General features: G+C 42.8%; 1 long non-coding RNA gene across 1 annotated transcript in view; it reads left to right on the top strand.

Moving 5' to 3' along the window:
* Positions 1–19,934: 19,934 nt before the first annotated feature.
* The window catches only part of LOC129060664 (uncharacterized), an 89,722-nt gene continuing 84,666 nt past the window's right edge, over positions 19,935–24,990 (top strand). Inside the window, exon 1 of the long non-coding RNA XR_010140734.1 lies at positions 19,935–21,445. This is a non-coding gene — a long non-coding RNA (uncharacterized LOC129060664). The remainder of the gene's footprint in view (positions 21,446–24,990) is intronic.

Raw genomic sequence — 24,990 nt, forward strand, 5'->3', positions numbered from 1 at the left:
AAGAATTGTACTTTAGAGTATGAGCCTTGGTGGGACTGCATCCCTGTGGCCTGGCCAGCTAAGAGGCTAATCAGATGTAGCATCTGTCTTACAGAATTCTACAGGTTTATGGTGCAATCTCCCCCCTCCTCTTCCCTCCCCCTCCTCTCCCCTCCCCCTCCTCTCCCATCCTCAGGAAGAGAACGAGTCACCTTGGTCTTCCTGTTGCAGTGCCTGCTCTCTGCTGCTCACTGCACCGTGGTCTGGCATTTGAAGGAGAATATGGCTTTAAGACCACCAGGCAACATGAGACACGGAATTGCTGAGGGCTGCCAACCATTGCACAAGTGGACAGGCCCTGCAAAGCCTGTTGAGTTGCTATGGAGAACCCCTCCCTGCTCCTGCTCTGGGATGCCCAGAGATGTGCTGGGGGTTCTGGGTCTTCTCTGTTTTATAGCTATTGTTAAGGATTTGATGGTGGTAGAGGGGAGGGAGGTTTTAATTCCCTAAGGACAGACCAAATCTGTCATTCAAGTTCAGCTCTGAGACTCCAGAGTGAACTATTGAAGGCCTGCTGCTCATTCTTCTTTCTTCTGCTAATTAATGGCAATTGATCTAAAAATATATTCAGGGACAGTCTCTGAAGTTGTAGCTGGGACAAGTTGTTGATACAGTTACAGAACTGGGTCTGAGACAAGCACAGAGGCCTGGGCAAGTCGAGAGGCCGAGGGGAACTCGTAAGTGAGTTCCTGGGGAGTTTTCTCATCATTACTTGAGTGTATGTCACACTTTCTCAGTTGATTGGGATGTGCTGTAATTTTCCCACATAGTAGACTCTGGCCATTTATGATTGTAACATTTAAAGTTTCAGCCACTTGAACATGAACTAGAAGTCCATTCTATAAGGTAAGATGCATAACTTTGCCAAGGCATGAATTTGAATCACAACATTGCTGAGTAGTTGTGCCTGAGAGTCCATTACCTAGTGACCAGACCACACCAGCTGGTGCTTAGCCTCTACGTCTTACAGAAGCCCTTTTTGTTCTTTCTTCCTTGTTCTGTGTGAGAAGTTTGGGAGACATATCCTTGGTGAATGCCATGATTCTTAATTGCCTCGTGACTATGAGCCGAGCGCAGCCCAGCCCAGCATTCCTAAACATGCACCATCATAAAGAAGACCCAAGGAGGAGTCAAAACAGGACACAAACTTGTTCAGCCACATTTACTACTCATTTATTATAAGCCAGGCCCTGTGCTGGGTGTCATAAGAAACACAAAGATTAGTACAACCTGGTTCTTGCCCTCAATGAAAATACAACCAATAGGAGGGTGGGAGGGAAAAAACAAGGATGAAAAAGAACGTACTATAGGCCAAAGCCAGGTAACCACTCTGGGGTGTTTTCCAACACCAATAACCAATTCTCTGGATACTGGCTAGGAGTTCAATAACTCAATTCTGTCCCATGGAGTTAGAGTGCACCACCCTCCTGGCACATGGATGCGTTTATCAATCCAGAAGTTCTCTGAACCCTGGAGGTTCTACTATCTAGGCATGACTGATCAAATCACTGGCCATTGGTGATTAACTCAATCTCCAACCCTCTCCCTTTTCTTGAGGTTGGGGAGTAGGACTGAAAGCTTTAAGCTTCTAATCAAGACTTGATCTTTCTGGCAACCAATCCACATACCAAAGCTATCTGGGGTGCCCAGCTACCAGTCATCTCATTAGCACACAAAAGACACTTATCACTCTGGAGACTCCAAAGGTTGTAGGAGCTGTGTACCAAGAACCAGGAGTAAAGATCAAATATTTATTTTTTTTATTATACCCCAACCACCATAAGGAAGTTGCAATGAAAGTGTCATATAGCTTCAAAGAGAAGAAAGATCACATCTATTTTTTAAGTCCTCATATTGCAATATCTTGTGATGGTAAAGAACTTTGACTCTGCCAACACTGGGTTTGACTCATGGGGCAAATCTCATAGTCACCCTTCTGCTTCTTTATCGGTATCCTCAGTCCATGAAATGGAGCAAAATCAATTCCCCTGGAAAGAGTGTAAAGTACCTCAGAACTCTTACAGGACTGAGGCTTCTTGCCATAGAGTGTTATTTTATTTGCCTGTCCGTTCTGTCCACTACAGAGCTTAGCTACATTGCCATTTTTTTGTTATTGTTGTTTCCAGAAACCACAATAGATGAGGAGATTATGGCTTAAAACCCGCAGTCCCATTATCTGTCAGCCTGTGAAAGATAAAAAGTGCCACCAGTGTATCCAGAAAGTCATTTTTCAGTAGCCATAGGTGACAAGAATTACATTTCTTTACCAGGACATCTCGATGTGTCACATCATAAATATTCAGGTTCTGTAGACTTTTAAAAAAGATATGTTATCTCTTTTCTTGTAAAACACTAGCTTCAAGGTCAGATTCAGGATGGCTCAAAACCAGGAAGTAGGAATTCTTATACTTGAGAGAAAAGGGGCAGCTGGGGAGTAGGCTGAGGGAGCAGAAACCAAAAAGCAGGACTTGACTTTGGAAATCATCGGGTGAGGCGTGGCATCCTTAGACCCGGGCTGGCGGGGCCTCTGCTCTGGGCCGGTGCTTTCCAGAGCCTGGCTCTGGCTTTCTTCTGGCTGTGCCTTCCCCATGGGATGAGAAGTTCAGGAGACCAGGATTGTGCCCACCTGGAGCCCATGCCTCCACTACTTCTAGACAAAGCTTGACCAACCCGTGGGCTGCAGGCGGCCCAGAATGGCTTTTAATGTGGTCCAATACAAATTTGTAAACTTTCTAAAAACATTATGAGATTTTTTTGATTTTTTTTTTTTTTTAGCTCATCAGCTATGTTTAGTGTTAGTGTATTTTATGTGTGGCTCAAGACAATTCTTTTTCTTCCAGTGTGGCCCAGGGAAGCCAAAAGATTGGACACTGCTGTTCTAGACCATCCTTCAGTGTCAGGGACATTGGGATTCCCTGCCCAAACACTAAGGTTTGCCCTTTTGAGGGCTAATAGTGCCATCTGTGTGCCTAGAGGGTGGCCGACAGGTGGCTGTTTGGCAGGGACCGTGGTTGCAGGGAGACAGAGATATACACATGTATATGGAAGAGGTCTTTATGCTCTGGGCAGAACTAGAAGAGGCATGAGAGAAAGGCATGAGAGGTGGGTTGTGGGCCAGGGGCCTCCATTTGTATTACTGCCCCAGGCCTGTAAATATTAGGGGTAGGCCTGAATGGGAGTCCAAGCTTAGAAATTTTCAAGCAAAAACACTGGATTTGCAAATAGTTCCTAATAAGATTGAGCTGGCTTGCCCTTTTGCTAGATTCAGCCCCAATTGCTTTTACTTCTATCTGCCAAGTCACTAATAGTTCACAGCAAATAGTTCATTCACAGTGATAGGACTTGTCCTCCTAGTCCGTAGCTATAGTCCTTGAGATGCTGGGGTAACAAAAGAAGAGAAAGACTGTCTGGCATAGAATTTAGAATTCTAGCCTGACTCTGAGAGGCACAATTTCATGGAGGCTTTGGAATCAGAGTTCTGTCCTGAGACCTGGATAAATTGGGCTCCTGGCATGGGCCTGCACTTCAGGGGGCTCTACTTTTTGGAGTGACTCCCTTGAACTTTTCTATTAAATAACTTCCCTTTAATGCCTGGGACAGGCAGGAGTTAGCAGAACCAACCAGGTGGGATTCCTTGGCTCTGTCTCAGGGCCCATGTTATTCCTGGTGCCCATTTCTCCCTTTTCGGGCATTCTCCCATTCTCTACCATTGGATCTGGGGTTAACCAGATGGCCCAGGACCACTGAGGCTTGTGTCGATCACGTTGTCTTGACATGGACATGTCTGGACTAGGACTAGGACTCCAGTTCCAGGGGGGCAACCTGGAGAGCAGATAGTTCCTGCTGGCCAGCTAGTATTTCTTTTGTAGGATCACATGGAATTGGGCTGCCAGGTGGTGCGGATATGCTGATTTGGTGACTCAAATTGTTTATATAGATAAGGGCTTTGCAAAAAAATATTTGTCTGGGCCCCACACATCCTAGGAGCAGCCCTGGTCAAGTGCTTGTGCAAATGGCAGTTGCTTCCCCCACAATTCCTTCTAAATCTCCGGTCTCCCAAACCCCATAACAAGGACTCACATTCTATAAAGAGCAAGAACCAAGAGGCAGAGGGGGAGGTCCTGGGTGTTTAATTCCTCTGCCTTTGACGTAGATGGGACAATCCTGACTTTCCAGCTGAGTGGAGCCTTGTTCTTGGTTTCCACGTGCGACAGTGACCTGCTTGAACCCCACAGGCAGGAAGATGGAGGATGCCTCACGAGTATTGAGGGTAATTGGTAGTGGCTTTGAGGAAGATAATGTCCAATCTCTGGTAGAGGCTAGGGAAAGGGGTAACTTGAAAAGGTGAAAAGGGGTGACTTTCATTATTCTGTCAGTAAAACTGAGTTTCCAGCACATTCTGTAGGTCCAAAATAAACCCCCTCTTCATCCAAATCTTCTGTTGTGTCTGCCCTAAGAAGGGGCTTGTGGAAGACAGAAGATGAGCACATGACCGAAGGGCAGCGCACAGCTGCTGCTCATAATGTGGAGAGTTGCAGCACACGTTTGCTGGGCACATTACATCCATTATCTGGTTTAATACAATGATGAAATTTGGGGTGAGTACTGTTATTGTCTCCATTTCACAGACAAGGGAATAGAGATTAGAGTGGTGAAATAATTTGCTCAAGATCACGTAGCTAGTAAGTGGTGAAGTCAGGATTTGAACACAGGTTTCAAAACAGGCTGGAGGCCTGTTTGTGACCTGAGGGCCAAACTTCTGTTGTGGGGTGAGGATAATCTATCCTGCAAAGGAAAATTTGGGGCCTTGAGGGCTTCACTGGGACTCAGGAGAGAGCTCTTAGATGGGCTCCGTTAACTGATTTTAAAGAGCCTGAAGTACTTGCTGTGACCGATTTCTCTTTCTGCGATCAGCAGCTTCAGAGCATAGCACGCTTCAGCTGCTCTTAAAAGGTTACTGAAAAGTGGGTGTGAGGTATTGACATTAAAAAAAAAAAAAGATCGTATTGTGGTTCTCTTCACCCAAGCACTTCAAAAACCTTTCTAAAACACCTCATGGAAAATCCCATTGTCACACTTTACAGAGTAACAACTGACCACACTTATTCAGAAAATCAATGGCAGAGTAAGTTTGATTTGAAGAAATGGAGCCGAACTCAAGACCCCTCTCGCAGGTCACACCCAAATTACAATCAACTGTCATTATAGTTGGGTCACCCTGGTCCTAGGTGATTTGGAATCTATATTGTGTTGGCACATTTAAAAAAAACTAACTTGTTTATATGTGGCTTTTTTTTTTCTTTTGTGGTGGGGGGTGGGAGGATGAAGTCTCACTGTGCTGTCAGGCTGGAGTGCAGGGGCATGATCTCAGCTCACCGTAATGTCTGCCTCCTGGGTTCAAACGATTCTCCTGCCTCAGCCTCCCGAGTAGCTGAGATTATAGGCATGCACCACCACGCCTGGCTAATGTTTGCATTTTAGTACAAAATAGAGATGGGGGTTTCACCATGTTGGCCAGGCTGGTCTCGAACTCCTGACTTCAAGTGATCTGCCTGCCTCAGCATCCCAAAGTGTTGGGATTACAGGCGTGAGCCACGCCTGGCCTCTATGTAGCTTTTCTAAGGAGGCTTTTTAAACTGGAGATTTATGGAGGCTTAAAAGAACACTTGGAATTTGGCTGGACAGCACAGGAACATGGGAAAGAAGAAAAGAGGGGATCAAAACGGAGTCAGCAACGAGGCAAACACAAGCAAGGATGGACTTGGGAATTTGCCACCCTTTGACGAGGTGCCAGAGAGACCAGACCCATCTAACTTTTTTCAGGGAGCGCCATGTTCAGCAGCAATCTCTACATTCAGAAAAAATTAACTCAGTTGGTCCTATGGGCCCCCTCTCCCCTCACACGAGTCTCTTATCTCCATATTCAGAGGCAGGTTGGTCTGGTTTAAATCCAGGTTCTGATGTAACTGTGAACGTTGGGACAAGTTATTGAACAATTCTGGGCCTCAGTTTCCTTATTTTCAAAAGAGGATAATAAAATCCACCTCCTTATATTGTTTTGAGGAAAAATGAGAGAGTCTGCATGAAACGCTGAGCACAGCAGGTGCCCGTTGCAGGCTCTTTGTGAGGGCTGCGTGCTTCTCTCCCTCCCTCCTTTTTACTCTCTCTCCCCACTGCTTTCTTTCCTTTTATTTTTTGAAAAGTGATTGATCATTTTGATTTTTTTTCCTGGTAGGAATCTTAAACTGCTCTTCTAGGGAGAGTATACAGCACAAAAATATTTTCCTGGGGCATGTATGGGTGCAGTTTCAGAGGAATATAAGGCTCCAGGCGGACTACTGTAGAGAAAGCAGGGGGCCATGGGTGCTTAAAGGGGTGGGTTCCAGGGTTGCCCAAAGTAGAGGGTGAGTGTGCGTATGCATGTGTTCGTATGCAGGTGTGGGTGTGCATACCTGTGTATGCGTGGTGGCACGTGTGTGCACATATGTGTGTGTAGGATCAGAGAGCGGGCTGCTTATAGCATAAAACTCACTGCTCACTCCAGAGGTTAAGAAACTCATTAAGAGAGTCCCTCTCAAACTTTTGGTGCTCTTTGAAGACTGGAAGCTTTTTTCCCTCTCAGAAATCGCTTGCGGGAAACGAAGACATAAGAGAAAAAGTGTAAAGGCTTCTTTGAGAAAGGCCCTCTTTCTTCCAGTGTGAAGGGGCTCTCCAGGAGTTCCAGCAAGAACTCAAGGGCTCTCTCGCATTTTCCTCCCCACCTCTTCTCCTTCCTTTCTCCTTGATCTTTGTTCTTGCTTTCTCTAGCCTCCTCCACCCACCTGCCACGTCCCTCCCTCCCTGCCCATCCCTTCTCCATCCTCCTCACTACTCTCCTTCCTTCCTTTTGTTCTTTGCTTTTCATCCATTTGAGGGATGCTTGGTAGAACACATTTCTACTTCTCTTTTACTCATATTCCAGTACAACATCCCTGCGAGCACTGAGAAACATCTGTTTCTAGCTTTCCTTTTTCTGGAAATCATTATTTATTTAATGTTTTTATTTTTTTCTGTGGTTTAATGAGGCTCCTCTTCTCTGGGATATTCCCACAGATAGAACTTTGGCACCTGCTGTTTGGAGGTGCTGCAATTTCCTCCTCTTTTGTCACCAAACAGTTGCCAACCTCCTTCACGTTAGTGAAAGTGGGGGAAAAAAAACCAGAATGACAAACCCACAACCAACCCACCACCCTCTGCTGCTGGGTTCGAACCTCGCTGGCCACAGTGCAAATTTGGTTTTAAAACTGAAGAAATGTTTACCTGAGGTATTTTTTTCCTGTGTCATAGCCTTTATAATAATCACATTTCTTCATTTTAATGAATATAGGAGGAATTCGAGTCCAGCTAGTTTCCGGTAGTAAGGATAGACAGGGATTATACTTTTAAAATTATTTACAGCCTGTCAGTGCTCATAGCTTTGAATGTTTGATGCCATGATAGCTACTGCCAGTGAGACAAAGCCTTCCAGAGGGTCGTGGCACTAGGAGCAGCTGGAGTACTGAAGGCAGGATCCAGCCCCCCAAACCTTCTCAGGAAGGGAGCAGGTGTCATGTTGCCTTCTACATCCCTACTCTTTCCTGGGAGAGGTGCTCATATAGCCAGCTGCTAGAGAGGTTCTTCTGTTTCTTTTGTCAGAAGTAGGTTCAGGGCCAAGCTTAGCTATTAACTAGTTGTGACACTTCAGGGCAGTAATGTAGCCTCTCTAAAGACCAGTTTTCTCTTCTCTAAAATGCAGAAGGAATACTTACACAAAAAGTTGTAAGGAATAACTGAGGTAACATACTTAAGTATGGAGCTCAGTGCTGGTGCCTAGAAACTGTGTAATAAACTGTGGCTATGCAACAGATGGAATATATTTGAAGCCTCCATCTGGCACTGGGCTATGATAATAGGAGTTAAGGCAAGTGTTCCTAAGATGGTACTCTTTCATCCTTCTTAAGAAATGAGAGAACTTTCTTTTGAGGTTTGGCCTAGTGGCTGAAGAGGCTCTTCATGGTCCTGAGGGTGGTTGGATAAACATCTTAGTAGAGGAGAGTGGGCATTCTTGCCTGAATAGTAGGCACATGCATCCACACTTCTTATTTTGAGACAGAGTCTGGCTCTGTTGCCCAGGCTGGAGTGTAATGGTGTGATCTCAGCTCACTGCAACCTCCGCCTCCCTGGTTCAAGCAATTCTTCTGCCTCAGCCTCCTGAATAGCTGGGATTACAGACATGCGCCACCTCACCTGGGTAACTTTTGTATTTTTAGTAGAGATGGGGTTTCACTATGTTGGCCAGGCTGGTCTCAAACTCCTGACCTCAAGTGATCCACCTGCCTTGGCCTCCCAAAGTGCTGGGGTTACAGGCGTGAGCCACCGCATCTGGTGCATCCATGCTTTATTTTATTTATTTTATTTTTTTGAGACAGAGTCTCTCTCTGTCGCCCAGGCTAGAGTGCAGTGGTATAATCTCGGCTCACTTCAACCTCCGCCTCCTGGGTTCAAGCAATTATCTGCCTTAGCCTCCTGAGTGGCTGGGATTACAGGCGACTGCCACCACACTTGGCTAATTTTTGTATTTTTAGTAAAGAAGAGGTTTCAGCATCTTGGCCAGGCTGGTTTTGAACTCCTGGACCTCACGATACACTCACCTCAGCCTCCCAAGAATCCATACTTTTAAATCAGAGAATGGAGTGACTAAACTGCAGTCACTGAGAGCTGTGTAGACCCGGCTTTTCCTCCTGTTTCTTCATCTGCTATATGAGGTCACCCATCAGTCCTGCTTCTTTTCTCTTCTTTCAGAACATAGCATATATTCTCTTTTTTCACACTGTTCTTGCATCTGGCGCAAGGCTTCATCTCATGTCTGAGTTATTGTCAAAACCTTTCCCTACCTTGTACCATTAATCTATAAAAAATTAAAAGTAACTCGAACTGCTTTTTAATACAGAAACAAAAAAGAGTCATTGTAGAAAATTAGAAAAATAAAATTAAAAAAAAGCAAATAGTTACTCCACCTAGAGATAGCAATATCTGTGATTTTTTCTACATATGCACAGATATATTTTAAATAAAAAAGAAATCAGTGTGCATCATTTTTTGCTACTTGCTTTTTTACTTAAGAATATGTCTATTGTGGTATAACAAATTACCCTAAATCTTAGCAATTTAGAGAAACAAACATTTATTATCTCACACAGTCTAAAGGTCAGGAATACCCAAGAGTAGCTTAGCTGGTGGTTCTGGCTTAGGGTCTCTCATGGCAGTATAGTCAAGATGTTGGCTGGGGCTGCAATCATCTGAAGCGTTGGCTGGGATGGAAGGATCTTGATATAGTTTCGATATTTGTTCCCTCCAAATCTCATGTTGAAATTTGATCTCCATTGTTGGAGGTAGGGCCTGATGGGAGGTGTTTGAGTCATGGGAATGGATACCTCATGAATGGCTTGGTACCTTGCCTGCAGTAATGAGTGAGTATTCTACTCTATTAGTTCCCTTAAGAACTGATTGTTAAAAAGAACTTGGCACCTCCTTCCCTTCCCTTTTTTCCTTCCTCTCTTGCCACGTGATGCCTGCTACCCTTCACCTTTTGCCATGAGTGGATGCAGCTCAAGGTCCTCACCAGAAGCAGATGCAGATGCCATGGTCCTTGGACAGCCTGCAGAACCATGAGCCAAATAAGCCTCTTCTCTTTAGGAATTACCCAGTCTCAGGTATTTCTTTCTTTCTTTCTTTTTTTTTTAATTTTACTTTACATTCTGGAATACATATGCAGAATATGCATATATATGGCATAGGTATACATGTGCCATGGTGGTTTGCTGCACCTCAACCCATTGTCTAGGTTTTAAACCCCGCATGCATTAGGTATTTGTCCTAATGCTCTCCCTCCCCAGGTATTTCTTTATAGCAACACAAATGGACAAAGACAGATCTGTTTTCAAGATGGCTCCCTGACATGGCTTTTGCCTGGAGGCCTCAGTTCCTCACCATGTGGACTTCTTCCAACATGGCAGCTGGCTTCCCCCAGAGCAAGTGATCCAGGAGAAAGGAGGAACAAGGCAAACACCACATTGTGTTTTTTTTCAGACAGGTTTTGAGATATGATTCACAGGACATGTAGTTCACCCATTGAAAGTATACAATCTAGTGTTTTTTTTTAAAAAAGTATATTCATAGGTTGTACAACCATCACTACTGTCTATTAATAGTTCCAGAATTTTTTTTGTCACTCCAAAATGCGAAGCAGTCACTCCTTATTCCCTCCTGCCTCCACCCCCTGGCTAATTTCTGTCCCTATAGATTTGCCTATTTTGGACATTTCATATAAATGGAATCACATATGTGGTCTTTTGTATCTGGCTTCTTTCACTTAGCCTAAAGTTTTCAAGGGTCATCCATGTTGTAGCATATATTGACTTTATTTTTTGTTGCTGAACAGCATTCCATTGTATAGATATACCACATTTTGCTTATCCATTCATCAGCTGATGGACATTTGGGTTGTTTCCACTTTTTGGCTAATAGGAATAATTCTGCTTATAAACATTCATGTACAAGTTTTTGTGGGGACATTCGTTTTCATTTCTCTTGGGTATATACATAGAAGTAAAATTTCTGATTCATATGGTAACTCTGTGTTTAACATTTCGAGGAACTGCCTGTTTTCCAAAGGAGTTGCTCCATTTTACATTCCCACCAGTAGTGTATGAGGGTTCCAATTTTTCCATATCTTTATCAACACTTGTTAACTGTTTTTTTGATTATAGCCATCCTAGTGAAGTGGAATCTCACTGCAGTTTTGATTTGCATTTCCCTAGTGACTAATGATGTTGAGCAACTTTTAATGTGCTTACTGGTCACTTGTAGATATTCTGAGAAATGTTTATTTAATTCTTTGCCCATTAAAAAATTGGGTTGTCGTTTTATTACTGAGTTGTATGAGTTCTTCATGTATTCTGGATACAAATTCCTTATCATATATATGATTTACAAGTATTTTATTCCATTTCTGTGTTGGCTTTACACTTTCTTGGTAGTTTATTGTTTGCGGGAACAATGTTTCTAATTTTGATGTAGCCCAATCCACACTGTCTTGATTGTAGCTGTGGAACAGTCTCCTTACCTATTCTACTTGTCAGAATGAGTTTTTAAATTTGGCGTGCACTCGAGGGGGGTACTGAGGATTAAGCTCTATTTCTTTTTGCTTTTTTAGAAAATTACAGTACAAAACACATAATAGGAAATCTACCCTGTTAACAAACTTTTAAGTTGTACAGTACACTATTGTTAACTGTAATACATGTGCATTGTTGTACAGCTGATCTCTAGAACTTTTTCATCTTGAGTGATTGAAACTCTGTACCCATTGAACAGAAACTCTCTATTTCTCCCTTCTTCCAGCTTCTGGCAACCACCATTCTCCTTTCTGCTTCTATGAGTTTGACTGCTTTGGATACCTCATTTAAGTGGGGTCTTGCAGTATGTGTCCTTCTGTGACTGGCTTATTTCACTTAGTATCGTGTCCTCAAGGTTCATCCATGTTGTCAAAAATGGCAGGATTTCCTTCTTTTTAAGGGCTGAATAATATTCTGTTGAATGTGTATACCACATCTGGCTTACCCATTCATCTGTCAATGGACATTTGGGTTGTTTCTACCTCTTGGCTACTGTGAATAGTGCTGCAGTGAGCATGGAAGTGCAAATATCTCTTCAAGATCCTGTTTTCAGTTCTCTTGGCTGAATACCCAGAAGTGGGATCGCTGGATCATATGGTAGTTCCATTTTCAATTTTTTGAGGACCCTGCATACTGTTTTTTATAGGAGCTGTGTTATTTTATATTCTGCCCATAATGTACAAGGGTTCCAATTTCTCCACATCCTCACCAACACTTGCTGTTTTCTTTTTCTTTTTTTAAATAATGGCTATCTTAATAGGTATATTAGTTCATTTTCACACTGCTATAAAGAACTGTTAGAGACTGGGTAATTTATAAAGAAAAGAGGTTTAATTGACTCATAATTCTGCATGGCCAGGAGGCCTCAGGAAACTTACAATCATGATGGAAGGCGAAGGGAAAGCAGAGACCTTCTTTACATGCAGCAGGAAAGAGAGTACTAGCAAGAGCAGGGGAAACTGCCTCATAAAACCATCAGATCGGGGAGGAGCCAAGATGGCCGAATAGGAACAGCTCCGGTCTACAGCTCCCAGCGCGAGCGACGCAGAAGACCGGTGATTTCTGCATTTCCATCTGAGGTACCGTGTTCATCTCACTAGGGAGTGCCAGACAGTGGGCGCAGGTCAGTGGGTGAGCGCACCGTGCGCCAGCCGAAGCAGGGGCGAGGCATTGCCTCACTCGGGAAGCGCAAGGGGTCAGGGAGTTCCCCTTCCAGGGGTGGCAGACGGCACCTGGAAAATCGGGCCACTCCCACCCGAATACTGTGCTTTTCCGACGGGCTTAGGAAACGGTGCCCCAGGAGAGTATAGCCCGCACCTGGCTCAGAGGGTCCTACGCCCACGGAGTCTCGCTGATTGCTAGCACAGCAGTCTGAGATCAAACAGCAAGTCGGCAGCGAGGCTGGGGGAGGGGCGCCCGCCATTGCCCGGGCTCGCTTAGGTAAACAAAGCAGCCTGGAAGCTTGAACTGGGTGGAGCCCACCACAGCTCAAGGAGGCCTGCCTGCCTCTGTAGGCTCCACCTCTGGGGGCAGGACGCAGACAAACAAAAAGACAGCAGTAACCTCTGCAGACTTAAATGTCCCTGTCTGACAGCTGTGAGGAGAGCAGTGGTTCTCCCAGCACGCAGCTGGAGATCTGAGAACGGGCTGACTGCCTCCTCAAGTGGGTCCCTGACCCCTGACCCCCGAGCAGCCTAACTGGGAGGCACCCCCCAGCAGGGGCAGACTGACACCTCACACGGCCGGCCAGGTACTCCAACAGACCTGCAGCTGAGAGTTCTGTCTGTTAGAAGGAAAACTAACAGAAAGGACATCCACACCAAAAACCCATCTGTACATCACCATCATCAAAGACCAAAAGTAGATAAAACCACAAAGATGGGGAAAAAACAGAGCAGAAAAACTGGAAACTCTAAAAACCAGAGTACCTCTCCTCCTCCAAAGGAACGCAGTTCCTCACCAGCAACGGAACAAAGCTGGACAGAGAATGACTTTGACGAGCTGAGAGAAGAAGGCTTCAGACGATCAAATTACTCCGAGCTACGGGAGGATATTCAAACCAAAGGCAAAGAAGTCGAAAACTTTGAAAAAAATTTAGAAGAATGTATAACTAGAATAACCAATACAGAGAAGTGCTTAAAGGAGCTGATGGAGCTGAAAACCAAGGCTCGAGAACTACGTGAAGAATGCAGAAGCCTCAGGAGCCGATGCGATCAAATGGAAGAAAGGGTATCAGCCCTGGAAGATGAAATGAATGAAATGAAGCGAGAAGGGAAGTTTAGAGAAAAAAGAATAAAAAGAAACGAGCAAAGCCTCCAAGAAATGTGGGACTATGTGAAAAGACCAAATCTACGTCTGATTGGTGTACCTGAAAGTGACGGGGAGAATGGAAACAAGTTGGAAAACACTCTGCAGGATATTATCCAGGAGAACTTCCCCAATCTAGCAAGGCAGGCCAACATTCAGATTCAGGAAATACAGAGAACGCCACAAAGATACTCCTCGAGAAGAGCAACTCCAAGACACATAATTGTCAGATTCACCAAAGTTGAAATGAAGGAAAAAATGTTAAGGGCAGCCAGAGAGAAAGGTCGGGTTACCATCAAAGGGAAGCCCATCAGACTAACAGTGGATCTCTCGGCAGAAACCCTACAAGCCAGAAGAGAGTGGGGGCCAATATTCAACATTCTTAAAGAAAAGAATTTTCAACCCAGAATTTCATATCCTGCCAAACTAAGCTTCATAAGTGAAGGAGAAATAAAATACTTTACAGACAAGCAAATGCTGAGAGATTTTGTCACCACCAGGCCTGCCCTAAAAGAGCTCCTGAAGGAAGCGCTAAACATGGAAAGGCACAACCGGTACCAGCCACTGCAAAATCATACCGAAATGTAAAGACCATCGAGACTAGGAAGAGACTGCATCAACTAACGAGCAAAATATCCAGCTAACATCATAATGACAGGATCAAATTCACACATAACAATATTAACTTTAAATGTAAATGGACTAAATGCTCCAATTAAAAGACACAGACTGGCAAACTGGATAAAGACTCAAGACCCATCAGTGTGCTGTATTCAGGAAACCCATCTCACGTGCAGAGACACACATAGGCTCAAAATAAAAGGATGGAGGAAGATCTACCAAGCAAATGGAAAACAAAAAAAGGCAGGGGTTGCAATCCTAGTCTCTGATAAAACAGACTTTAAACCAACAAAGATCAAAAGAGACAAAGAAGGCCATTACATAATGGTAAAGGGATTAATTCAACAAGAAGAGCTAACTATCCTAAATATATATGCACCCAATACAGGAGCACCCAGATTCATAAAGCAAGTCCTGAGTGACCTACAAAGAGACTTAGACTCCCACACATTAATAATGGGAGACTTTAACACCCCACTATCAACATTAGACAGATCAACGAGATAGAAAGTCGACAAGGATACCCAGGAATTGAACTCAGCTCTGCACCAAGCGGACCTAATAGACATCTACAGAACTCTCCACCCCAAATCAACAGACTATACATTTTTTTCAGCACCACACCACACCTATTCCAAAATTGACCATATACTTGGAAGTAAAGCTCTCCTCAATAAATGTAAAAGAACAGAAATTGTAACAAACTGTCTCTCAGATCACAGTGCAATCAAGCTAGAACTCAGGATTAAGAATCTCACTCAAAACCGCTCAACTACGTGGAAACTGAACAACCTGCTCCTGAATGACTACTGGGTACATAACGAAATGAAGGCAGAAATAAAGATGTTCTTTGAAACCAATGAGAACCAAGACACAACATACCAGAATCTCTGGGATGCATTCAAAGCAGTGTGTAGAGGGAAATTTATAGCACTAAATGCCCACAAGAGAAAGCAGGAAAGATCCAAAATTGACACCCTAACATCACAATTAAAAGAACTAGAAAAGCAAGAGCAAACACATTCAAAAGCTAGCAGAAGGCAAGAAATAACTAAAATCAGAGCAGAACTGAAGGAAATAGAGACACAAAAAACCCTTCAAAAAATAAATGAATCCAGGAGCTGGTTTTTTGAAAGGATCAACAAAATTGATAGACCGCTAGCAAGATTAATAAAGAAAAAAAGAGAGAAGAATCAAATAGATGCAATAAAAAATGATAAAGGGGATATCACCACCGATCCCACAGAAATACAAACTACCATCAGAGAATATTACAAACACCTCTATGCAAATAAACTAGAAAATCTAGAAGAAATGGATAAATTCCTCGACACATACACCCTCCCAAGACTAAACCAGGAAGAAGTTGAATCTCTGAATAGACCAATAACAGGAGCTGAAATTGTGGCAATAATCAATAGCTTACCAATCAAAAAAAGTCCAGGTCCAGATGGATTCACAGCCGAATTCTACCAGAGGTACAAGGAGGAGCTGGTACCATTCCTTCTGAAACTATTCCAATCAATAGAAAAAGAGGGAATCCTCCCTAACTCATTTTATGAGGCCAGCATCATCCTGATACCAAAGCCTGGCAGAGACACAACAAAAAAAGAGAATTTTAGACCAATATCCTTGATGAACATTGATGCAAAAATCCTGAATAAAATACTGGCAAACAGAATCCAGCAGCACATCAAAAAGCTTATCCACCATGATCAAGTGGGCTTCATCCCTGGGATGCAAGGCTGGTTCAATATACGCAAATCAATAAATGTAATCCAGCATATAAACAGAACGAAAGACAAAAACCACATGATTATCTCAATAGATGCAGAAAAGGCCTTTGACAAAATTCAACAACCCTTCATGCTAAAAACTCTCAATAAATTAGGAATTGATGGGACGTATCTCAAAATAATAAGAGCTATTTATGACAAACCCACAGCCAATATCATACTGAATGGGCAAAAACTGGAAGCATTCCCTTTGAAAAGTGGCACAAGACAGGGATGCCCTCTCTCACCACTTCTATTCAACATAGTGTTGGAAGTTCTGGCCAGGGCAATTAGGCAGGAGAAGGAAATCAAGGGTATTCAATTAGGAAAAGAGGAAATCAAATTGTCCCTGTTTGCAGATGACATGATAGTATATCTAGAAAACCCCATTGTCTCAGCCCAAAATCTCCTTAAGCTGATAAGCAACTTCAGCAAAGTCTCAGGATACAAAATCAACGTGCAAAAATCACAAGCATTCTTATACATCAATAACAGACAAACAGAGAGCCAAATCATGAGTGAACTCCCATTCACAATTGCTTCAAAGAGAATAAAATACCTAGGAATCCAACTTACAAGGGATGTGAAAGACCTCTTCAAGGAGAACTACAAACCACTGCTCAAGGAAATAAAAGAGGATACAAACAAATGGAAGAACATTCCATGCTCATGGGTAGGAAGAATCAATATCATGAAAATGGCCATCCTTCCCAAGGTAATTTACAGATTCAATGCCATCCCCATCAAGCTACCAATGACTTTCTTCTCAGAATTGGAAAAAACTACTTTAAAGTTCATATGGAACCAAAAAAGAGCCCGCATCGCCAAGTCAATCCTAAGCCAAAAGAACAAAGCTGGAGGCATCACACTACCTGACTTCAAACTATACTACAAGGCTACAGTAACCAAAACAGCATGGTACTGGTACCAAAACAGAGATATAGATCAATGGAACAGAACAGAGCCGTCAGAAATAATGCCACATATCTACAAGTATCTGATCTTTGACAAACCTGACAAAAACAAGAAATGGGGAAAGGATTCCCTATTTAATAAATGGTGCTGGGAAAACTGGCTAGCCATATGTAGAAAGCTGAAACTGGATCCCTTCCTTACACCTTATACAAAAATGAATTCAAGATGGATTAAAGACTTAAATGTTAGACCTAAAACCATAAAAACCCTAGAAGAAAACCTAGGCATTACCATTCAGGACATAGGCATGGGCAAGGACTTCATGTCTAAAACACCAAAAGCAATGGCAACAAAAGCCAAAATTGACAAATGGGATCTAATTAAACTCAAGAGCTTCTGCACAGCAAAAGAAACCACCATCAGAGTGAACAGGCAACCTACAAAATGGGAGAAAATTTTCGCAACCTACTCATCTGACAAAGGGCTAATATCCAGAATCTACAATGAACTCCAACAAATTTACAAGAAAAAAACAAACAACCCCATCAAAAAGTGGGCGAAGGACATGAACAGACACTTCTCAAAAGAAGACATTTATGCAGCCAAAAAACACATGAAAAAATGCTCACCATCACTGGCCATCAGAGAAATGCAAATCAAAACCACAATGAGATACCATCTCACACCAGTTAGAATGGCAATCATTAAAAAGTCAGGAAACAACAGGTGCTGGAGAGGATGTGGAGAAATAGGAACACTTTTACACTGTTGGTGGGACTGTAAACTAGTTCAACCCTTGTGGAAGTCAGTGTGGCGATTCCTCAGGGATCTAGAACTAGAAATTCCATTCGACCCAGCCATCCCATTACTGGGTATATACCCAAAGGACTATAAATCATGCTGCTATAAAGACACATGCACACGTATGTTTATTGCGGCATTATTCACAATAGCAAAGACTTGGAACCAACCCAAATGTCCTACAATGATAGACTGGATTAAGAAAATGTGGCACATATACACCATGGAATACTATGCAGCCATAAAAAATGATGAGTTCACGTCCTTTGTAGGGACATGGATGAAATTGGAAATCATCATTCTCAGTAAACTATCGCAAGAACAAAAAACCAAACACCGCATATTCTCACTCATAGGTGGGAATTGAACAATGAGAACACATGGACACAGGAAGGGGAACATCACACTCTGGGGACTGTTGTGGGGTGGGGGGAGGGGGGAGGGATAGCATTGGGAGATATACCTAATGCTAGATGACGAGTTGGTGGGTGCAGCGCACCAGCATGGCACATGTATACATATGTAACTTACCTGCACATTGCGCACATGTACCATAAAACCTAAAGTATAATAATAATAATAATAATAATAATAAAAGAAAAAAAAAAAAAAAAACCATCAGATCTTGTGACAACTCACTCAGTATCATGAGAACAGCATGGAGGAAACCATCCCCATGATCCAATCACCTCCTACCTGGTCCTTCCCTCAACACTTGAGGATTATGGAGATTAGAATTCAGGGTGAGATTTAGGTGGGGACACAGCCAAACCATACCAATAGGTATAAAGTAATATCTCATTGTGGTTTAGATTTGCATTTTTCTGATGATTCGTGATGTTGAGCATCTTTTCACATACCTATTGGCCACTTATATGTGTTCTTTGGGGGGGAATGTCTACAGAAGTCCTTTGCTCATTTTTAAATTGAGTTATTTGTGTTTTGTTCTTGAGCTGAAGGAGTCCCATATATATATATATATATATATATTTCAGATATTAACACTTTATCAAAAACATGGTTTGCCAATATTTTCTCTTATTCTGTGTGTTGCCTTTTCACTCTGTTGATTGTTTCCTTTGCTGTGCAGAAGCTTTTAAATTTGATGTAGTCCACTTGTTCTATTTTTCCATTTCTTGCCTGTGCTTTTGGAGTCATATCCAGGAAATCATGGCTAAGGCCAATGTTAGGAAGCAGATCTACCTTTTGAAGGGAGGAGAGTCAAAGCATTTGTGGACACATTTAAAAACTTCCAGATATGTTACTATTCATTTAAAATATCATATTAGTCCATCAGAAGGCAGAATCAGAAGGCAAAGTGGATTAAAATTATGGTTTCATTATTTAATTGCTGTGTGGCATTGGAAAGGTCACTTAATTCTTGGTGCCTGTTTTCTTAGCTGTAAAATGGGGATGATGATATACATTTCTGTTATATATAACATCGTATACCATCTATTCATCCCTGAAAAAAATGTGTTCTGCCTTAAACAAATTTTCAAGAAAAAAACAACCCCATCAAAAAGTGGGCAAAGGATATGAACAGACACTACTCAAAAGAAGACATTTATGCAGCCAACAGACACGTGAAAAAATGTTCATCATCACGGGTCATTAGAGAAATGCAAATCAAAACCACAATGAGATCCCATCTCACACCAGTTAGAATGGTGACCATTAAAAAGTCAGGAAACAACAGATGCTGGAGAGGATGTGGAGAAATAGGAACACTTTTACACTGTTGGTGGGAGTGTAAATTAGTTCAACTGTTGTGGAAGACAGTGTGGCGATTCCTCAGGGATCTAGAACTAGAAATACCATTTGACCCAGTGATCCCATTACTGGGTATATACCCAAAGGTATTTGACCCAGTGATCCCATTTGACCCAGTGATCCCATTACTGGGTATATACCCAAAGGATTATAAATCATGCTACTATAAAGACACATGCACACATATGTTTTTTGCGGCACTGTTGACAATAGCAAAGACTTGGAACCAACTCAAATGCCCATCAATGATAGACTGGATTAAGAAAATGTGGCACATATACACCATGGAATACTATGCAGCCATAAAAAAGGATGAGTTCATGTCCTTTGCAGGGACATGGATGAAGCTGGAAACCATCATTCTCAGCAAACTATCACAAGGACAGAAAACCAAACACTGCATGTTCTCACTCATAGGTGGGAACTGAACAATGAGAACATTTGGACACAAGGGAGGGGAACATCACACACTGGGGCCTGTCATGTGGTGGGGGGCTGGGGGAGGGATAGCATTAGGAGAAATACCCAATGTAAATGACGAGTTAATGGGTACAGCAAACTAACATGGCACATGTATACCTATGTAACAAACCTGCACGTTGTGCACATGTACCCTAGAACTTAAAGTATAATTAAAAAAAAATGTGTTCTGCAACATCATGCACTAAAAATAACAAGGCCAATGGGAAAAGTAGTGCTGGGAAAACCACACGAAACCTGTGGAACTGTGTAATCAGAGTACTCACAGAAACAGTAACAATCCTAATGAAAGTACTTGCATGGTTCTATGCAGGAATTGGCAGCTGAAATCTCAGGCAATCAACCCTTTGCAGCCTTCACCACTGGGCTTGTGCCTCAGTTGAAGGTGCTGGAGGGCATGCTTCTAATCATTACTAATCTACCACTTTAATAAGGAAGCTAACTTTTTCACAGCTCTTTCATCAACACTTGTAGCTTTGCCGAATGGATATACATAACAAAACTCAGTGGTTCTCTTTTCCTTCCTTCCTCCCTCCCTGCCCCCTCTTTCTCTTTTCTTTTCTTTCTTTCTTCGTCCCCATCCCTTCCCTTCCCTCCCTTCCCTTCCTTCTTTTTTTTTTGAAACGGTTTCACTGTCACCTAGGCTGGAGTGACATCATCAGAGTTCACCGCAGCCTCAATCTGCTGGGCTCAAGCCATCTTCCCACCTCAGCCTCCCAAAGAGCTAAGACCACAGGCGTGCACCACCACCACCAGCTAATTTTTGTATTTTTAGTAGAGACAGGGTCTTGCCTTGTTGGCCAGGCTGGTCTCAAACTCCTGGGCTCAAGTGATCTGCCCGCCTCAGCCTCCCAAAATGCTGGGATTACAGGCATGAGCCACCATGCCTGGCCATGACCTAGTGGTTCTTGAAGTCTTTAAACCAGCCTTTACTTGCACTAAGAAAAAGTACTTTGATGCACTTTTAATTTTTTTAAAGCCTTCATTTATTATCATGCCTCCTCTTCTTTCATTGTGAGAAAACTTGTGAGATCTTTTTTTTTTCTTTTTTTTTCTGAGACGGAGTTTTGCTCTTGTTGCCCAGGCTGGAGTGCAGTAGCGCAATCTCGGCTCACTACAACCTCCGCCTCCTGGGTTCCAGCGATTCTCCTGCCTCAGCCTCTCGAGTGGCTGGGATTACAGGTGACCACCAGCACACTTGGCTAATTTTTTTTTATTAAGTAGAGACAGGGTTTCACCATGTTGGCCAGGCTGGTCTTGAACTCCTGACCTCAGGTGATCCACCTGCCTCAACCTCCCAAAATGCTGGGATTACAGGCATGAGACACTGCGCCCGGCCATGAGATCATTTTAAAACATTAATGTACTGGGAAGAATCAAATATGAACTACAAGATGTGTTATAAACATCACTCCCTTGTTTACTAATCGTGTATGAGCTAATTTGCAGCAAGGATCAGGCATTGTAACAGCCTCATGAAGTTGTGAAGATTAAATAAAGTGACGCATGTGAAACATTGAGGACAATGCTGGGCAAATAGTAAGTGCTTAAAAAGTTATTTTGATTATAATCATATTTGTTTAACCAATCCCCTCTTAGTTTTCCTGCTCCATTTGGAACTACACACCACTGAAGAACCTATTTTTCGAGTTTTTCCTATTTTCACAGTGGTTAGTTCAGATCAGAGCCTTCAGTAATTTCTCTCAGGCCTGGAGTTCTTGGGACTGATTATGGGTGAGAGTTTACAAATATGGATTCACTTACAAAGTCCATTCCTGTGTAGCATAGTTTGGCTTTAATTTAGAAATGTTTCGCTTCATTTAATTTTAGGAACAAGTATAATGATAAAACAAATACATCTTGAATAGGTGCACCCCTTCAGACTATATACTTTTATTTTCAGAATGATAACTTCAAGGCACCTAGATAATTATGAAACAATAAAAAGTTATTTATTGTGTTTTCTCAGGGAAGGATGGGCATTGACTGTCTTATAGGAATATTCTATTTTTTTTTGTTTTTTGAGACAGAGTCTTGCTCTGTCACCCAGGCTGGAGTGCAGTGGTGCGATCTTGGCTCACTGCAACCTCTGCCTCCGGGTGCAAGTGATTCTCCTGCTTCAGCCTCCAGAGTAGCTGGGATTACAGGCGCGCCCCACCACGCCTGGCTAATTTTTGTATTTTTAGTAGAAACGGGGTTTCACCATGTTGGCCAGGCTGGTCTCGAACTCCTGACCTCGTGATCCGCCTGCCTTGGCCTCCCAAAGTGCTGGGGTTACAGGCGTGAGCCACCATGTCTGGCAGGAATACTCTAAAATATAAAAAGAAACAAACTTGGCATATTGGTTAACCCTGAGTTATGGATAAAGTTCAAGTTGAGAAATCTTGCCTTTCTTCAAGCAGTTTAATTACTCAAGGTAGAATCTCTTTAATAAGTAACACTACATTTATTAGATTTTCAAGGAAATATTACTTGTGCCTCATAAAGGGCACTTCATTGATATTTTGAAAAAGCTACTATATCTTAAACCCTATAAATTTTCCTAAATTCCCCTCTTTTGAATTCTTTTGGTAACAACAGCCATGACAATAGAAATAACTAAGATTGCTCTCATGTTTGCTGTGTGCCAAGGCCCTGTGATTCACTAAATGAACGCAATGCTAAAATTGTCCTTTAATCTGGACTTTGCCTACGTATGTGAACTTGGCACTGTGTTAAAATCAAACATTTGTGTCGTTAGGACTTTTTCTTTTTTTTTTTTTTTGAGACAAAGTCTTGCTCTATTACCCAGGCTGGAGTGCAGTGGCATGATCTCGGCTCACTGCAACCTCCGCCTTCTGGGTTCAAGTGCTTCTCCTGCCTCAGCCTCCTGGGTAGCTGGGATTACAGGAGCGTGCCACCACGCTCGGCTAATTTTTGTATTTTTAGTAGAGACAGGGTTTCACCATATTGGTCAAGCTGGTCTCGAACTCCTGACCCCTCACAAAGTGCTGGGATTACAAGCGTGAGCCACCGCACCCGCCAGAACTCTTGAAAGGAAATTTACAAAGGTAAGTTATTGGATAAAAGCGTGATAGAGTAGTTAGCACCAGGTGGCGCTAAAGGACTGAACTTGGAAACGGCTACGGTATTTGGTCCTCTGACCTGAGGGCCGGGAAGGGCGAAGCTCCTGGCTTAATGGCTGTGTTACAGGAAGGAAGGACAAGCATTTGCCTTCCTATGCCCTGTTACGAACAGATGCTAGGATTGAGCCTGTCACATTGTCTAGTTTCCCTCCCTGGAAAGTTGAACTCCCTAAAGGTATGACAGACACAGTAACCTTACTGAGGTCTCAAGTGAACAAAAGACCCCATGGTTTTTCTAAAGAAAAGTGAAAACAAATATCACATGAAATTGCTTTTTGGAATGCGTTTAGTCTTGCTCTCATCTTTGTAGGTATTCAGGAATGGAGATTGGACAAAGGTAGCCAAATGAGAAAACATCTGCCGAAATTCCTTGCCTCGGGAGTAGACGGTGCAAAATCCTTCCCACCAGTTTGGGGTTTATTATTTAATGCACTTCCCCTTTCCTAGACATTTCCAATGTGCTCATAAGTGTTTTTCTCTCCGGCTGTTACCAGGAGAATAAAATCTTAGAATGGAGACCATAGATATAACAATAAAAATAAAATCTTTCCACCGGGTTTCTAAGGGGATAGCAGGAGAAAGAGCAGGAAGTGAAGTAAAAAGCCTCGCTGCAAGTAAATGTAAAACCCCGGGAGCCTGAGAAACAGAAGCTGCCAAATTAAAGAATGGCAACAGTTCCTGCAAGGAGTCAGGCACAGGGGAGGCTGCTTCCTTGGGCAGAGTTACTGGGACATTGAGAGGGAGGCTCTATGGAAAGCGACTTTTGGAGGTAGATTGAGAAAGAAAAGATGTTTAAAAAATGCCTGAAATTTCTACCATCAGCTCTTTCTTTTCTGAAAGTCCAGTCTACTAAAAGAGCAGACCAATAGCTAAGTATCGTGCTCAATTTACACAAATCTCTTGCAATATGCATCACTAAGGGCCGTTTGTGATACAAGATTTGGGCCAAGTAATTCACCTATGTCAGCAATCCACCAGCCAGTCTAAGCCGGTCTGACGCAGACATCCACATAGAGCGAGATGTTGCTGCCATTTCCTGTTTATGGAATTTTTCTGCTGTCTTAGGGAGGCTGATCATGGAAACTCCTGAGTGCAGTATTCCAATTACAGTAGCACCAGGAATTGCATTGTGGGCTTAGAATGAAGCAATTTATCCCTTCTGTCCCCACTCCATTCCCTCCTTATTTCAAGGACCTCCATGACACAAGGGAGTGAAGAAGGCAGTGGGAATGGCTAAGTGTCCCAATGCCTCTGGCTTAGTTCTAAGCATTTTGCTTCATGTAACCTGGAGATCAGGTCATTCCTTGGCCAACCAGGAGAGGCTTTCTCCTCCTAGGCCTTCTGTGTTTGTTTCATTTATTTCAACATTCTCATGTGAAACCATTGTTTAAGACATTTTGCTGCTAAATGGAATTCATTCAGCCTGTAAGAACAGTGAGATCAAAGAAGGGGTATTATTATTTTTTCAAGAGTTGATCCTGAGGTTGGAAATGTGGTGATGAGGCTGGGTGTAATGGCTCATGCCTGTAATCTCAGCGCTTTGGGAGGCTGAGGTGGGAGAATCACTTGAGGCCAGGAGCAACGAACATAGTGAGACTCTGTCTCTCGAAAAAAAATATGCAAAAATTATCTGGACATGGTGGCACACACCTGTAGTCCTAGCTACTCAGGAGGTTGAGGCAGGAAAATCGCTTGAGTCCAGGAGTTTGAGGCTGCAGCGAGCTATGACCATGTCACTGCACTCTGGCCTAAGTGACAAAGCGAGACCCTGTCTGAGAAAAAAAAATTGTTAAAGAATAGCTCTTCTTCCCACAGATAGCCAGTGATTCTACAGGAAAACATACTCCACATTTCTAGGTTTTCATTTATTCAAGCCCTCAAAAGAATTCTATAAACATGGGCTCATCTAGACTGAAGTATAAATAGGTTTAAGATGGGAAAATCGCATGGAAAAATGAA

The sequence above is a fragment of the Pongo abelii genome, chromosome 6 (genome assembly GCF_028885655.2).
Source record: "Pongo abelii isolate AG06213 chromosome 6, NHGRI_mPonAbe1-v2.0_pri, whole genome shotgun sequence".
In the NCBI taxonomy this organism is placed as follows: domain Eukaryota; kingdom Metazoa; phylum Chordata; class Mammalia; order Primates; family Hominidae; genus Pongo; species Pongo abelii.